The sequence below is a fragment of the Haliotis rufescens genome, unplaced genomic scaffold (assembly GCF_023055435.1).
Source record: "Haliotis rufescens isolate VD_foot unplaced genomic scaffold, xgHalRufe1.0.p SCAF_8, whole genome shotgun sequence".
NCBI classification, from domain to species: Eukaryota; Metazoa; Mollusca; class Gastropoda; order Lepetellida; family Haliotidae; genus Haliotis; species Haliotis rufescens.
This window is the reverse complement of record NW_025964372.1, coordinates 27,200,940-27,217,890: the sequence shown is the minus strand read 5'-3', so window position 1 is coordinate 27,217,890 and position 16,951 is coordinate 27,200,940. Positions and strand designations below refer to the sequence as shown.

General features: G+C 40.8%; 1 protein-coding gene across 2 annotated transcripts in view; it reads left to right on the top strand.

Annotated features, from left to right (window-relative positions):
- LOC124143471 (GTPase-activating Rap/Ran-GAP domain-like protein 3) overlaps nucleotides 1-16,951 on the top strand; it is a 372,020-nt gene that overhangs the window by 220,948 nt on the left and 134,121 nt on the right. The gene's annotated exons all lie outside the window — the stretch shown is intronic.

Sequence of the window (16,951 nt, the reverse complement as noted above, 5' to 3'; positions counted from 1 at the left end):
TGGAAATATATTGTCTTTGTAAAAGTAAACTGAATATAAGGTGAACTACAGATGCTGATGAAGTTGTAATACCAACTCAATAATGTGGTCCATGATGTTTGTTTGTTTGTTGTTTAACGCCGCACTCAGCAATAGTCCAGCTATATGACGGCGGTCTGTAAATAATCGAGTCTGGACCAGACAATCCAGTGATTTACATGATAATGAGCATCAATCTACGCGAATAGGATACGATGACATACATCAACCAAGTCAGCGAGCCTGACCATCCGATACCGTTAGTCGCCTCTTGCGACAAGCAAAGTTGCCTTTTACGGCAAGCATTGGTTTCTGAAGACCTATTCTACCCCGGATCTTCACGGGTCTGTTTATGATGTGTCAGATCATCTCACATAGAAGGCATGGGTTGACCTTCCCACCTTTCATATCTCCCACTTTCCTGTGACACAACTGTTACAGCGATGACTAAAGCCGTCGATCATCCAGGATAATGAATGTTGTTTGGACGTTGCTTCTATTACTAATGTGTATGTCAGCTACTCGCTATGATATTTCAAACGAGTGTTCTATGAATACAATCCTCACGTGAGCCTGCTTCGCCAGCACTTCACGATGTTTGAAAGTTAATATATTACCAAACTAGTTGAGAAAATAAGTGCTTTGCCAAGTAGACTCTAAATGGCATATCGGCTAGTTGCAACCTGCCCAAAGACAAAACAGCCATGGTTTTAGTGGTTGTACGAAATGTCGTATAGTTCATCACACGCATAATTTCAGATAAAAGCAAAGTTATTTAAGACAACGGTGGCCATTATAATTATTATTATTATTTTCATCATCATCATCATTATTATTATTATTATTATTATTATTATTTTTATCATCATCATTTTTATTATCTCTAAGATTGACCATTTCCATTCGTATCCTCCGGTACTCAAATAACGTTTCCATAAAAAATCAAAGGAGGATAATATTGTGATTTTTCCTTTGAAATCGTTTGTGATGAGCAAGGGATGCTGATAGTGTATCTGTATCCTTAAGTGCATTTACCTAGCATCTAAGGTAAACATTGTTAAAGTACTTGAATCTGGCTGAAGGTCAAGACATCGACATCGTCCGTTCTCCTCAATAAAGTGTTGGTCCTCACTTGGTCTTCCATTAGTGAATGAATAATTTGGGTTAAGCGCCATCTGAACAGCATTCCCGTGTCGCCGCTCTGAACAGTATTTCTGTTTTATCACGGCTCGTGTATTGTCAGCGTAATTTGAGAGGAAAGCCAGAAGCTGAGGCGTATTCAGGTGCGCGGAACATCCGTGTGCGTGTATGGTGGTGTGATTGTACTTGTGTGTGCATATGTGCTCTCGTCTGTGGCTGCATTCGTGGGTATGTGTGTATTTGTGCGTGCGTGCGTGCGAATATGTGTTTGCATGTGTATGGTGTACACCACCCATCCCACCCATCACCTCTGGCCCAGACAGTGCGAAGTGATTGTCTCGGGCCTTACAACTGTGGTGTGTGTGAGTGAGTGAGTTGGGTTTAACGCCGCTTTTAACATTATTCCAGTTATATCACGGCGTGTCAGCTTAATGTGGGAGGAAAGCCCGAAGTGATGCAGGTCTCAGACGTTTACCACTTCGGTGAAACCCGAGAGCACGGGTATGGTGCTGACAAACCTAGAAACATAATCGGGGCGAACCGGGATTCGAACCCACAATCATAGGTTTCTGGCGTGCCCAAGGGACACAACTCTGCACAGCGAATCGCGGCGCCTTAGACGACTGGGCCACCCGTGCCCCCACAACTGTGGTGAAACCCCATGGCACGGATAAGACGCTGACAAATCAACCAAAGACAAAATCAGGAACCTGGTCCTGTCTGCATTGCTGGTTTTCAAACAGACAGACAGGTTTATTCAGTAAAAGACCTTTGGCCTAAAATATAATAATTTGTATGATAATATCTTTACTATGTGCTGGGATACAATAGTTTGTATGATAATATATTTATTGCATCCTAAAATACAATACACATAATTGTTTCTATTTGGCTTGTCTCAACACTTGAACTTTAGAACCAAATAAGGCTATGTTTAAAAAGACTTCTTTGTCATTGGTCTGCAGCTACGTTTTGAATTTGTCCCTTGTTTCATAATGAAATGGTTTAATATGGTTCTACGAAGCAGACTGTAGCGTTGACAGCATAGGAGTAGGTGATATTCATATTCATATTCAATTGCGGCCGTAAGAGGCGACTAACGGAATCGGGAGGTCAAGCTCGCTGACATGGTTGATGCATGTCATCGTTTCCCAATTGCGTGGATCGATGCTCATGATGTCAATCACTTGATTGTCTTGTCCAGACTCCGTTAATTACAGACCGCTGTACCATATCAGGAATATTGCTGGAGTGCGGCGTTACATTACAAACAAACATACTCAGTTGCGGTACTCTTTTCTCTCAAGGGTGAGGTAGCCAAGTGGTTAAAGCGTTCGCTCGTCACGCCGAAGACCCGGGTTCGATTCCCGACATGGGTACAATGTGTGAAGCCCATTTCTGGTGTCCCGTGATATTGCTTGAATATTGCTAAAAGCGGCGTAAAACCATACTCACTCACTTTTCTCTCAAGCAGAATTTTGACAGTTGACGTCGACATTTGTTGCATATGAGAACTCTGCACAGCGACTCGCCTCGGCTTAGACAGCTACAGAGTGGCAGAGTGATTGGCCAGAGACCATTGGGTTCTCCGTGGACCATGTGCATCTGTTCTCAAAGACGTAGCAGCTAATGCTGAAATGATTTGTGCGCATACCTTCAGAGGACCTAGCGTCCTTTTGATGACTCGGTACATTTCCACCTCAAGGCAAATCAAATCAAACATGTTAGAATTGAAGAGACATATCGATCGCACACACAATGAGAATGAGTCAAATTGCTTCTTGATGAATATTCGACAAAATATCAATAATAGCAGCAAAGCGATTTCAGAATAAAACGAAGGACTCGTCTTCAAAGAAGACTGCCTGTCCTCGGCTGTTACTGACTGATAAGCCGATGGACGTGTGCCCATTGTACGTCATTATCGCTAGGACATTCCAGCGCAACAGTGGATTGAAGGTGACGTTTGTTCCTACGATGCAAATATAATCGTCTTTGCTTTCTAACTTCATCAAAACAATGTCATTACTAACGTGTTTGGAATATATATGCTAAACAAAAACGGAAGAGATCATGAATGTTTTGGAATATATTTAGGAATTGTGTGCTCTGTCTTCGCTCCTAAATATGTAGATGCCATGGTGTAAAGGGTTTGTGATGAATCGTCCCTGCACTGACAAGTTACATCTAGTTGAGTGATTGGCATAAAAGGCGCTTTATAACAGTAATTTAGTTTGATCACTTAACAGGTTAATGGGGGAGGAAAGTTAATGTGATGTTGGTCGTAGGCGCTGACAACTTTGGTGAAACCTAGGACCCCGCGTTTGCGCTGAGGTACCAAACATCACAATCTGTGCGAATGTGGGATTCGAACCCAATCCCGGTGGGGGTTGCCTGTTGGTTAGAGCGTTTTCTTGTTATGTCGTAAAACTGGGATTAATTCAACAAAATGAACAATTTTTGAAGTCCATATATGGTGCAAGATTTCCAATGACGCGTGAAACACACTCCCACCCTCACTCACAGATCCAATTCCATAGGATGATACTGGTATATATAACGACGGGGTAAGTCCAAACCCTGTTCTTTTTTATTAGTATTATTATTAGTAGTAGTATTAGTAGTAGTATTATTTACAGATTAAAATAAAAATTGCAGCAAAGACGGTTAGGGTAATCCTGGCCCAGTTAGGCTAATTAGGCTCATCATCAGTTCAGGGTCCTTGCCCCCTCTACACGCATCCCCAGACAGCGAACAGGACTTCTCCCAGGAAGCCTTGTCTAACCCACCCAGAACTTTTAAAAGTATGTGAAGACTCCCCAACTGTATATCTTCTCACCGTTTCGCGAACACCTTGTGTCATTTCTCTGTATATATATATATGATAGTGATTCATTAATACATGCCAATCATACAGTCGGAACCGTACAATGGGCTCAACTTTCACCATATACTAGTACTTCTTTAGATTATGGGAAGGGTTTGTAAACGAGTTGGTAAACAGTCAGTCGAATTATGACGTTCAATTTGCACGACAAGAGTGACAATGTACTCTTAAATTCATCTGAAATCAACAATCCAAACGCAACAAGATCACATTCGAGAGGAGCCCTAATGAACTCCAGATCGGTCGTAGTGTCATGCTGTATGCAAGTGCACCGTCAAAGACAGGTATATGATTTCCTTGACAAACAATAACCTGATTAGTTGACTGTCGTCTCCCAGGGACGGGCAGCATCATGGACAGAAGAAAGAAAGCTTGGAAAACGTGGGTGGACTTCTGATATGTAGCCTTATTCTATACAAGCAAATCAATAAGTACAGAATTGAACATCTACATCATCGTATGCGCCTTCGTGTAGGTTGTCAACGGACATCTTCACTGTCATCAATTAAATTTATATTACATAATAGTTAATGACGGTTTTTTATTCGCCTACTGAAACAACGTAATATATTTTGTAACGTCCCTATAATTAACCGAGTTTGAATCTGGAATGTAATATTTACGACTTGTTGAAATTGAATCAACGTGACAATGTATACGCAAGAGCAATTTTCTTGATGATGGATGAATACTGTCTGGCAAATATATTCACATGCATATTCTGTTGTTCCGTGCCGATTCCGGGGCCAAATGGCACCCTTGTTATTAATACCGACTAATGAGAATCCCATGGTCACAATAATTATTTGTAACCGTGATGATTGTTTGTCATCGTGCCCGAACGGCAACGATCGTTGATCATGCAGTGAACTGTTTGCCCTTAACATGTCCAGTGTCAGATAGCAGTGCAGTTAAAAAAAAATTCAATCTATCATATCCTAGTGATTGTAATTTAGTTGTTGCTCAAAAAAGCTATTTTTTTAATGACATCATCTGCCAAACATTTGTTTCCGTTTCCATTTGAAACTGTGATACGTTACGCCCACTCACGAAAGCCAAAAAGTGGTTTTGTGATTTTCAGGTAAAATTTAGATCTATCTACTTCCTTGTCCCATGTCTAAGGGCTAAATTACAGACTGCACTCTAAATTCAATGTCCCCGCTGTGATGATCTATGTAATAATGGTCAGTGTAAAACATGGTACGAATGATATCTACTTCTAATTAGCCAAATTACCCCAACTTGGAATTTGAAGAAACGATGACAATATCGTAGATTGAAATCCAAATTGGTCCTTTTTTGCAGATAATGCTATCCCCGTGCACAGATCCGAATCTTTACCTTAATTGGACTTGAGCACATTTACTACCAAATGTCAGTGCACAAATCCTGCCACAACCTTCTAGACACTATTATGTGGCACAAAAATTGCAGGTCATGAGGAGAGAGGATGATGAGGCCAACGCCTGATGACCTATGTTAAGTATATATTTTGTCTAGAGCGGATGAGGCAGTCATTTGATTTCTGAAAATTGCTGATAATCATTTCTGCATTTACATCCATTATCGCTGGTCGACGACAGCTGTAATGGTAGCTTCTGTACATGTCGAGCGGTGGTGCACTGCACTCTGCTGTTGAAATTACTGGAGAAACAAATTGTTGATGAAGAAATCACTCAAACCTAAATCTACTTCGGCATGTAATTTGAAGACTGTGAGGGCACCAGCCTCGGTTCCAGAACGTAATTTGTGTCTTGATTACGCTACGATATATTTTGCTTAACAACATTGTTGTGTTTTGGGAAATAATTTGGATCAAAGTTGAACTCTCAAATGGAAGATGACGTTTTTAGATCTTGGGGAAGATTAGTTGAGTTCAAACTATAAAGTTTATCCGGCCTGTAGTTTTCCCGTTTCCTTTTCTGATAAGAAGATCGTTGGAGTTGACACTATGCATGCAAGCATAAGTTAGATCCTATTTAAAAGATGGCCAACATTGCAGCAAGCATAAGTTAGATCCTATTTTAAAGATGGCCAACACTGCAGCCATTTTTGAATTTGGGGAGATTATAAAGTCTTGTGTTTCGATGCATCACATGAGCACATGGTGTCAATTTGAGGTGGTTCCCAATTTGAATAATCCCCAAACGGATACGAGGCGAAGGACATATATCAAGTACGAGTTTATAAAAATATGAAAACGTAAATTGTTTGAAACGGGAAGGAGAATACGAAATATGTGATCTGATTGGACTTGTATGATTTGATAGAGGACAGACAGCAGGTCACACAGCAAATCACACAAAAGGAGTAGGCTACCATGCCAGTCAAGTCACGATATTAAAAGCACAGAATTAAAAACCTTCTCGATTCTCCGAAATGCAGAAGGACAAGATGTATTTAAGAATGACCGTCCACCCGTTACTCTTAGCGCTGACTTGGTTGATGCATGTCATCGATCCCAATTGCGTGGATCGATGCTCATGATATCAGTCACTGGATTGTCTGGTCCAGACTCGATTATTTACAGACCGCCGTCATATAGCTGGACTATTGCTCAGTGCGGCGTTAAACAACAAACAAACAGACGTTACTCTTAGATTTGATCACTTTATCCAATATTTCCATTTCAAGGAGCAATATCTAGAAACAAAGTAAATATGTGAGGAACGTCACTGAAGGCAACTGAGTGGTCAGTGCGTAACATCACTGGATGAAGCAATGTGACGTCTCAAAATGGCGTCATGGGGTTCAGCTGACCAATCATTCACTTGAATCCGTTAAAAAACTTTAAGGAACTGTCGATGCTCTATCTTTATAGACTACAACACAAATCTTTCATGTTTTGCAACAATACCACCTTTTCTAAAACCTACAGCATTGGTTTTATTCAGATTTACTTCAAAACTCCATTTTGAACAGTAACTCTGTAACACATTTAACTGTTTTTGCAAGCCATTTAAAGAAAAGGAAAATATGACAACATCATCAGGGAAGAGAAGGAGCATAATGTCCATTATTTTTTGTGTTACAAATATACCATCTTGGCCACTATTTTGCAGCTCTACAGCAAGTTCATTCATGAAAAATATAAACAACAACGTACTTAAAACACAACCTTGTCGTACACCGGAGGATGTTCTAAAGCAGTCCGTACCTTCATTATTGATCTTTATACATGCGCTGACTGATGTATACATGTTTTTTAAGAGTACAGACATTTTACCATGACAGCCTTTAGTAATAAGTAAATACATCATTTTTTTCCTATTAACATTGTCAAAAGCTTTTTTAAAATCAATAAATACACAATAAATGACCTCTGGTTTTGCACAATTATTTAAAACAAAGAGCTTGAAAAAGAAACAAATTATCAACAGTAAAGTAGTTAGGTCGGAACACTGCTTGAGACTCGGACAGTAAATCATTTACTTCCATCCATATTCTCTGTCGTTTTTCTATGATTGACGTGAAGACTTTTCCCATAACATTTAGTAGTGAAGAGCCTCTATAATTACTTGGTTCACAAACTGACCGGGGCCCAGATTTATATAATGAAATAATAAAACTTATATTCCAAGATTCTGGAAACACACCCATGTCTGAAATCTTTGTTTTCCAACAGTAACTTAAGTATGGTGCAAAGAGATCCGATGGTTGTTTAAAGAATTCAGGGGGTATCCCTTCTCACCTGCGGACTTAGTGATCTCACCTGACAGGAGTTCATCCGAAAAGATGAAATCATTACAGTTATCACATGTATGAGAGAGCAGAAACTCCCCCACAACACAATCAAACTCATTATTATCTGTTCCCTGTAAGGGATTAAGAAGATCTCTAAAGTAAGTCAGCCAGTCACTTGGAGATATATAACTTCTCAGTGGACGTCTCTGAATGGTCTTTTTCACTGTCTTCCACAACTGTTTACAATCACTGTGTTTAGCTGCGGTATTGATTTCTCCATTTAGATGTAAGTCGTAGTTAGGTTTCCTTTTGTTGCAACATTTCCTAAAAAAATATCTTTGGCTGATATGTAAGTTTGAATCACACTTACGACGTCTAAATTTATTCAAAGGTCGGTATTTCTCGGACTTCAATAACACGCACTCCTTATCAAACCACGGAGGCTGGTATCTTTGTCTACCTGAAGATCCTATAGAAACAACACCAGCTGACTTTGCACAGTAGAGTATGATATCTCTGAGCTTACATACTGCAGCATTTACATTTTGATTTACCAACAATATATATTCTTCAAACATCACGTTACAAATATCTTCGCTGAGATACTTAACATAAGATGAAAACTGTTCTGGAGATAATTTATATGTAGGAACATAGGATAAATTAACGGAAGCAGTACTTTCCTTGTAGATTCCACCAGTAACAATATCCTTGAAACCGCGTACTATAGGTAAGTGATCAGACTCTGTGCGTGGTGACACTGACTTAACTAATACATTTGGAAATAACTCAGTAGATACAATAAAATTATCTACATCACTGCAACCTGTGTGGGAAATGAATGTAAAGTTACCAGAGCTATCCAGTACTGATCTCCCATTAAATGTAATGTAATTCAGCATTGTATGAGATTTTATGTGAAGATGTGAAATACAAGAATGACGAGGTAGCCCCTTGGTTATGGAAGAAGACTTATCGCTGCTATGAACTCATATCAGGTTTTCTTACTACTTAAATGGGAGAGTAAATGCAAAGTGTATTTTGTCGATGTAGCAATATTCCAACCGGAGAAGGGACATCGGCGTTATTTTCCACACACTGTATCCATGTGGGGAATCGAACCACAACATCTTCGATCTGACAAGCCATCCCTTTAACCCCCAGGCTACTTCAACGCGCTGTTATCAGTTTATTTTTGCATGACCCAAAGTGTTCGAGATAACGTTAATTTTGACGTTTCAACAACGTTAACGTCAGTAATTACCCCGCACTCCTTCATATTTCTTAGCTCCTAAAAGGTTGAAACGACGTTATAAAATAATTTGTATTCAGATTTTAATCCAGTTGAGCTATTTCTTAAACGGCACGTTTCTGCTGATGTCATGCATGTTGTATTTTTGAACGCCAGGGGCATGGAGTACATTCATGTACATGTACATGGCACAATCTATAAAACGTCCTTGGAATTCAAGCTCCGCTTAGGGATGGTGAGGTGAGGTGAAGTGAGTCTGAATGATGTGAAAGAAAAACAGCTTGGAACAATGTATTTGTTTCGTCAGGCAATGTTTTGTTCCAAGGTCTGAAACATATACGTTCTTTTTCTAGAATTTTCAGGCAAAGTTGTTGTTTTTTTCAAAATAATCCCAGCTCGGCCCCAAAGATAATCAATTGGTCTGTCCCTTGGTGCTATGTATATGAATGTGGTAAGAATGAGTGACAATACTAACTGTTCTGGATGGCGTCGGGGTTGCATGGTGTGTGAACCGTTTCCTCTACAAGACATACTTTATGACATTCGTCATGATGTTGCTGGAACATTGCTAAAAGCAATCTCAAAATTATCAAGAAAGTTTTGTTTCTGAATGTAATTATTAAATGTCAATACCAAGTGCAAACGAGAACATTCTGGTCAGACCACCAAGGACAAGAACAAGGTTTGAGCGTAATTCAGTGACAACGAGAATATCATACGTAGCGGGAGCGAAAACGGTGGCAGTATAAACAGCTGTGAAACTTCTTCCATTCCACAGGGACATCATGTCTCACCTTATTGATTTCTTCTGCTGCTAAGCATCACATTGGCCAACCTGATGTCTCTGTTTGTATCTCCCCAGCTTCAGCCAGTGACACAACACGACGGCGGAAGGGTATAGGGCGATTTGTAATTGTAATCCCATTATTTGACAGAGTGTCTCGTATTTCTTTATTCTATTTAGACAAATACAAAAGGACCAAATCACCCAGGTCTTAAGAGTCTGGGGGGATCATAAAATATTTGCCATGGTATCCACGTTATTTGCCTTACTTCTTTTATCAAACAAAACATAACTTTACAACGAAAGCATTTGACGGTGCAGTTTCCAATTTAGGTGTACTATGCGATTAGTAAAGGTATATATCCACTGGAAAAGTGTGCATTTTGAAATCCAAGATAGCGACGAAGTAAATAGCGTCAAATGGATTTTTGAGACTTTGATTCTATTTCAAACAGCAGCTGTAGAAAATACATCCGCATTTGACTTTGAATCCAGTACACCAGCAATTTGCCAGGAACATGTCAAACTAAGAACTTAGCAGACCCTACTTCCCCACATATTTCTTCATGATGTGGAACAGCCTCAGCCTCAGCTAGGTTTAAGATACACACTAATGTGAAGTATGTGAAGATTTGAATGGGCAAGAAAACTTGATGTCCATAAACATGAACAACATTAAACCTCAGCATATCTCAGAATCTACCATTCAGCATAAAACATCTTATGTGAGGTGAGGTGAGGTGAGGTGAGGTGAGGTGAGGTGAGGTGAGGTGAGGTGAGGTGAGGTGAAATGGGGTTTCACGTCGGGTTCAAAATTATTGCACTTATATAGCGACGGGCAAGCACGTGTGTGTGTGTGTGTGTGTGTGTGTGTGTGTGTGTGTGTGTGTGTGTGTGTGTGTGTGTGTGTGTGTGTGTGTGTGTGTGTGTGTGTGACGTCCGTGAGATACCATGCCGCACTGTAACATGAATTCCATACTCAGACACAATATACTGACTTGTTTTAGCCCGTAAATGCCTATGCCAGACAGGGTAACTACAAGTACCATCTTATAAAGGATTTTGGTATGACGCGGCCGGGTATGGAACCCTTGACCTTCCGCTCTCCAGGCGCTCGCTCTACCACTAGACCACGGAACACCATTTGATCACATATGATGACAGACATATACTACTTATAAAATAAATTAAAGCGACAGAAAACATCCAATAATCAGTAGAAATATCCAGTGTACAATTACCAATAATATCAGGAGCATGCGTTCATGAATCATGTTTTCGCGGGACGAAGTGAGCATCTCCTGTCCCAAAGGTCACAAACACACGCAAGGGCAAGTTAAGTGTTCACCTGTGCACATCATCAGAGTTGTCGTGTTTTGGTCATTAGTGGTGGCAGGTGGCATGCACAGGTCACAAACCAGGTGACGTTAAGCAGGCTCAGCAACACATCGGCCATGACCCACACACGTTTCACATTGTGTCTCCTTGGACATGTTAGTAATACTTTGTTCGAAAATCATCATCAACATCATCATTTCTTTTCATCCGAGGTCCATCTCATCAAGAAGGACAAGCATCCTGCATGCTTTGTAGTGTAGCTAATTAAAACTCCTTACCCTAACCCCAACATCATTATACTCTAAATTAGACCTAATATTTGGTATCTGGATTTCTGAAGGAAAGTTAATTGGCATGCAAGGATCTGTACGTGCGGACCCTGTGCTTGTAAATATATTCCTCTTGGGCATTGTGATTGCGTCGTTAACGCCAGCCTACAGGTGGTCGGTGCAAGGTACAGCGACATTAAGTATCGACAATTTGATGATAAATCATTTGTTCCTCTTAAATATTAGAAACATAGGTTTAGGGTTGAGGGTTTAGGGTTTAGGTAGTTCACTTCATGTCGCGAACAAATTATTATTATGTTATTATTATATTATACATTTATATACCACAGGTTTCCTGGTACTAGTATCTGCCCAAATGCGTTTTAGTTGTTCACCGACCAGTGGATCCGTTTGCATTCCATTTGTCATTCTCAAATCCCTGGGGAGTATACAACCCAAGCTGCCTTCGGGCACTGGAGGGTTTTTATATCTACATGTACCTAACATATCGGGTACCCATTCCCTGCTGGGTGAAAAGAGGCACATTTGAACCAAGTCACAGGGTGACATCACATGTTTTGACACTTGTGTTTCGGGTGTATGTACGCATTCATGTTTCCACCAGGGCGGTCGGGTAGCCAAGTGGTTAAAGCGTTCGCTCGTCACGCCGAAGACCCGGGTTCGGTTCCCGACATGGGTACAATGTGTGAAGCCCATTTCTGGTGACCCCCGCCGTGATATTGCTGGAATATTGCTAAAAGCGGCGTAAAACCATACTCACTCACTCACTCACTCATGTTTCCACCATCTGGTCATCTAATGGGTTTTAAGCGCACAGGGTTAAATATACTGTACACTAGGGGTAGTGAAAACACCTGTAAATAGTGTTGGTCCCAAGGCTGAATAACAACCTGGTCACCAGCGGGATACGATATCAGCACCTGGGGACCCGTGAAGATCCGGGATGGAATTATAGGTCTTCAGCTACCCACGCTTGCCGTAAAAAGCGACTATGATTGTCGTAAAAGCCGACTAACGGGATGGGGTGGTCAGGCTCGATGACTTGGTTGATTAATGTCATCGATCCCAATTGTGTGGATCGATGCTCATGATGCCAATCACTGGATTGTCTTGTGAAGAATCGATTATTTAAAGACCGCCGTCATATAGCTGGAATATTGCCGAGAGCGGCGTTAAACAGGGGCTGGAGCACATTTCTAAAACCATGGGCAGATGGTAATTTGTAATAATGTATAAATAAGAAAATATTTTATAAGAAACCATTGCCAGAGGTATACAAATGTGGACGATGTTCACAAGACGTATCTCTGACATATTGAGCCTACCTCATGTATATTAACACTGTTCATCCTGATCACCCTAACTATATGCATTTTCATCTTCCGTTACCATGGTTACCTCAATAACTGATAAGACATACACTACAGGTTCCACTCTTGCAAAACAACCTCATCCTGGCTTTGGCCATGTTGATTACTTGATCTCCTACGTGGCTTAGTGGACAGTGCGTCTGGCCGGCAACCGCAAGGTCGTTAGTTCATTCCCCAGCCGCGTCATACCAACCCACTTGTTGTTTCCGGCCTGGCGCTCGGGATTAATGGGATGAAACAAGGACTGGTCAGCTCGGAATCAGTATATTGTGTCTTAGTGGGGTATCCATGTTAAACTACGGCACGGTATATCAGTTGTACACGTCGCTATATGAGTGCAACAATCTTGAACGCGGCGTTAGACGCCACGTCATCTCACACGATGCTGATTAGCTGGTACATTGTTTCTGTTTATTTGTTGCACTCAGCAATATTCCAGCTATATGACTGCGGTCTGTAAATAATCGAGTCTGGACAAGACAATCCAGTGATTGCATCATGAACATCGAGCCACGCATTTGGGATCGATGACATGCATCAACCAAGTCAGCGACCCTGACTATCCGATCCCGTCAGTCGCCTCTTACGACAAGCGTAGTCGCCTTTTACGGCAAGCATGGGTTGCTGAAGACCTATTCTGCCCCGGATCTTCACTGGTCCCTGGTACATGTGGTTCAAGGGAGTTCTTAATATGCATGGGCGTATCCTAATGAAATCTCTTGTTGTCTCCTTTCTGTCGCGTGTAATGAATGGATGAAACTTGACCCAATGGATTATGAGATGCTGAGCAGGATAATGAAGATTAATGACCTGTATTAGGGTTCCTTGTCTTGTAAATGTACTTCATTATTACACCTACATTTTCAGAAAGGATTAACGTAAACTATTAAATGGATATTCCAGAAGATTCAAAGAAACCTGATAAAGAAAATGAAGCTGATTTACAGACTCGATTTATGATCAGAACAGTGTAATTAATGAACGAGAACAGCACTAATTGAATCACTTTTCTTAAAATAAATGTTCAAACATTGAGACAATATTATTTTTGTGTTTGGCTTTGCCAGGGGTACAGCTTTTTGGCATAATAATATGGCATAATATCTGTGACTGTGTTTTTGGAGCCGTATTTGATACAGAGTATTTGTTTTTTGGTCAATTCTTTGTCAGGATTTATTTTCTGTAAAAAAGAATTTCATATGGTTGGCTTCGAATAATAGGTCCTTTATTGCATCAGGTGAGTTCGGTGTCTTGGTTGATACATGTAATCGAATCCCAATTGCATTGCACGTGTCATCGTACCCCGGTGTGTGACGTTACGCAATTATCAATCACTTGATTATGTTCTCCAGAATCGATTATTCACACACCGCAGTCATGTAGCTGCAATATTGCAGTGCGGCGGTAAACAAAAAAACATTCTGGATATATTTATAGGACTGTACTTGTGAACTGTATAATTAGCACCACAAGAAGTTGGGCAAACAAAAACCTAGAGTAGCAGCGCCAAGTGCACTGCTTAGCTGCATGTGTATATGTCCAACACGCCGAACTCATAATGACACGGGATTAATTTGTTTGATAGGCATTACTTACTTAGAAGTTGACGGATGACAAGGGAGACACAATTTTTTGGATAACAACTTCTTTATAATAACTGTAAAAAGCGACGTTTCGGTATTAGATCCTTATACCGTTGTCAAGCAAGACTGTATGAGAGGCATAGTACAGAATATATATAGTAGGTGGACTTATACTTGACACGGGATTGAGTGGTCAGGCTCGATACATACTTAAAAGGATCCCGTTTGGTACTAACAGTAAGCACTTTCGTTCTTTGCAAGCCTTAAGCATATACGTCAACTTGCGCTTAACTTTTGTCATGTAATGATTAAGAAGATTTCCAGTGTCTCCAAACCCCCTTTTCCAGGCAATACGCAATTACTGTTGTGTACAACCTTGTTAAAGCAAACCCTGCTTATTTGGAAATCGAGGCCTCAATGGATACAATTTGGTGTGAGTGAGTGGGTGAGTTGGGTTTCCCGAAGTAAGGCAGGTCTCAGACGTATACCACTTCGGTGAAACCCACGAGCACGGGTATTGTGCTGACAAACCTAGACACATAATCGGGGCGAACCGGGATTCGAGCCCACAATCATAGGTTTCTGGCGTGCCAAAGGGACACAACTCTGCACAGCGAATCGCGGCGCCTTAGACGACTGGGCCACCCGTGCCCCCCTCTTCAAATGAGGCTATACTACACAGGAAGCAACTGTCACAAACAACGCCTATACTTAGTAGATGTTCCTGGTTTATGAATATTTATAAACATCAGCTGCATGAATAAGATAAGTTCATCTTACCCAACGGAATGTTTGGTGTTTATATTTCCCAATAACTTTGTTGCGTTAGACGTCCTTTTGCGTCCCCTAAACATGTGCATGTTAAATAGGAAGAACTCTGTTGAATAATAAGAGACGATGCCTCGTTATTGTCCCAGCAAACTACTGTTTTGTTGATTACAGAGAATGTCTGAATGCTTTATCTTTTAAAAAGCTATCTAACAGATCGAAATCGTTTGCGTCGTCGGAAGCTTTTAAGAGACACGCCATGGCGTTTCTTGCAATATCGGCTTATTGTACGTTACTCCAAATAGCGATCGACAACTCCTGATATCGCTTATGCCACAGCTGTACAATGCCATGGAAGGATCGATGCTTTCAGAAAATGTACAATTTCCTATTTTTCTCAACCTCCAGAGAATTTAACATCCCGTTGGTGCCTCGCTTGCGATATATATGCATTGCCCTGTCCTACTGAATTACTCTGTCTTTGCAAGGCAAAGCTCCAGGTTTATATTACAATGGCCGCCAAGGGACTTACCACAACCCTGTGAACTCTATCATAAAGATCGAACGGATATTAACACAATGCATAATGATTCATTCTGTCTCGTTTAATCGACAAAGGATTTACTGACATTCATACACCACGTTCATACTATTTTTATCGAAGCTGTGAAACGTCCACTGCCCTCTCACGGTGAATGTATGCGTACAGTTATTAACAGACGAGGAAGTCGAGGTTTAAGAAATACACTTGCTACACTTTCAATGTGTTAGTCGGGAGCCACAGAGTGCAAGCCAGGGAGCTCGACACTGTGTTATCAATTGTCGGCCATACTTCGGCTCTTCCGGTTCAACTAAGGATGCGGGTCCCGTGGCGTTATGGCAAAGCGTGAATGCGTTCATTGTACAGTGGCTAGGCATGTAACTTCAGTAATGTTTGACTGGTTTTCGTTTCATTCAGCAACATTCCTGTTATATCGTAGCGAGGGATACCCAAAATGGGCTTAAGATAATGCACCATGCAGGGAATGGAACCGGTACAGGCCCTAACTATAAGCCTATTAAGACGAGTGAAGTGAATGGGTTTTTTTAAGGCTCAAGTCAGCAATTCACTATATATCAAACCTGGATCTTCTTTATAACGAAGGGCGGTCGGGTAGCCTATTGGTTATAGCGTTCACCCGTCACGCTGAAGACCCGGGTTCGATTCCCGACATGGGTACAATGTTTGACGCCCAATTCTGGTGTCCCCCGCCGTGATATTGCTGGAACATTGCTAAAAGCGGGGTTAATCCATACTCACTCACTTCTGTCTTACGACCCAATTATTTTACCACATGGTCCCCAAAATCACTTCATGATGCGTATTGTTATGTACATGTAATTACCACCATTCCTGAAAAAAAAGAATCATTTTTATAATTAAAGACAAATAAACCGCATGTGAAAATCCATTTTCAATTTTCAAAATTGATCGAATCGTATTATTTTTTTTTTGTATATTAATGTTAAAATATATTGTATATTTAGTACACGTTTATATATACCCCACCGAAGCATGTCCAAGTCTCATAGAGGTCACCACCTGTTTTACATTTGTATTGTCTAGTGAAGTAGAAGATCAATACGACATCTGCAGGTCAGGCCATATTTCACACGGTAGCATTATGCAATGTAGTTCAACAACAACAAGACTCAATGCGCCATGGCATTACACGCATATTGTGACGAAACCGCCTAACAGTCACCTGTCAATATATGGGGTATATTTTAGTCTCGGTTAATGTACCTTCATATGATAACACTAATCCTATATAAATATTGGGGATAATAACTGCCC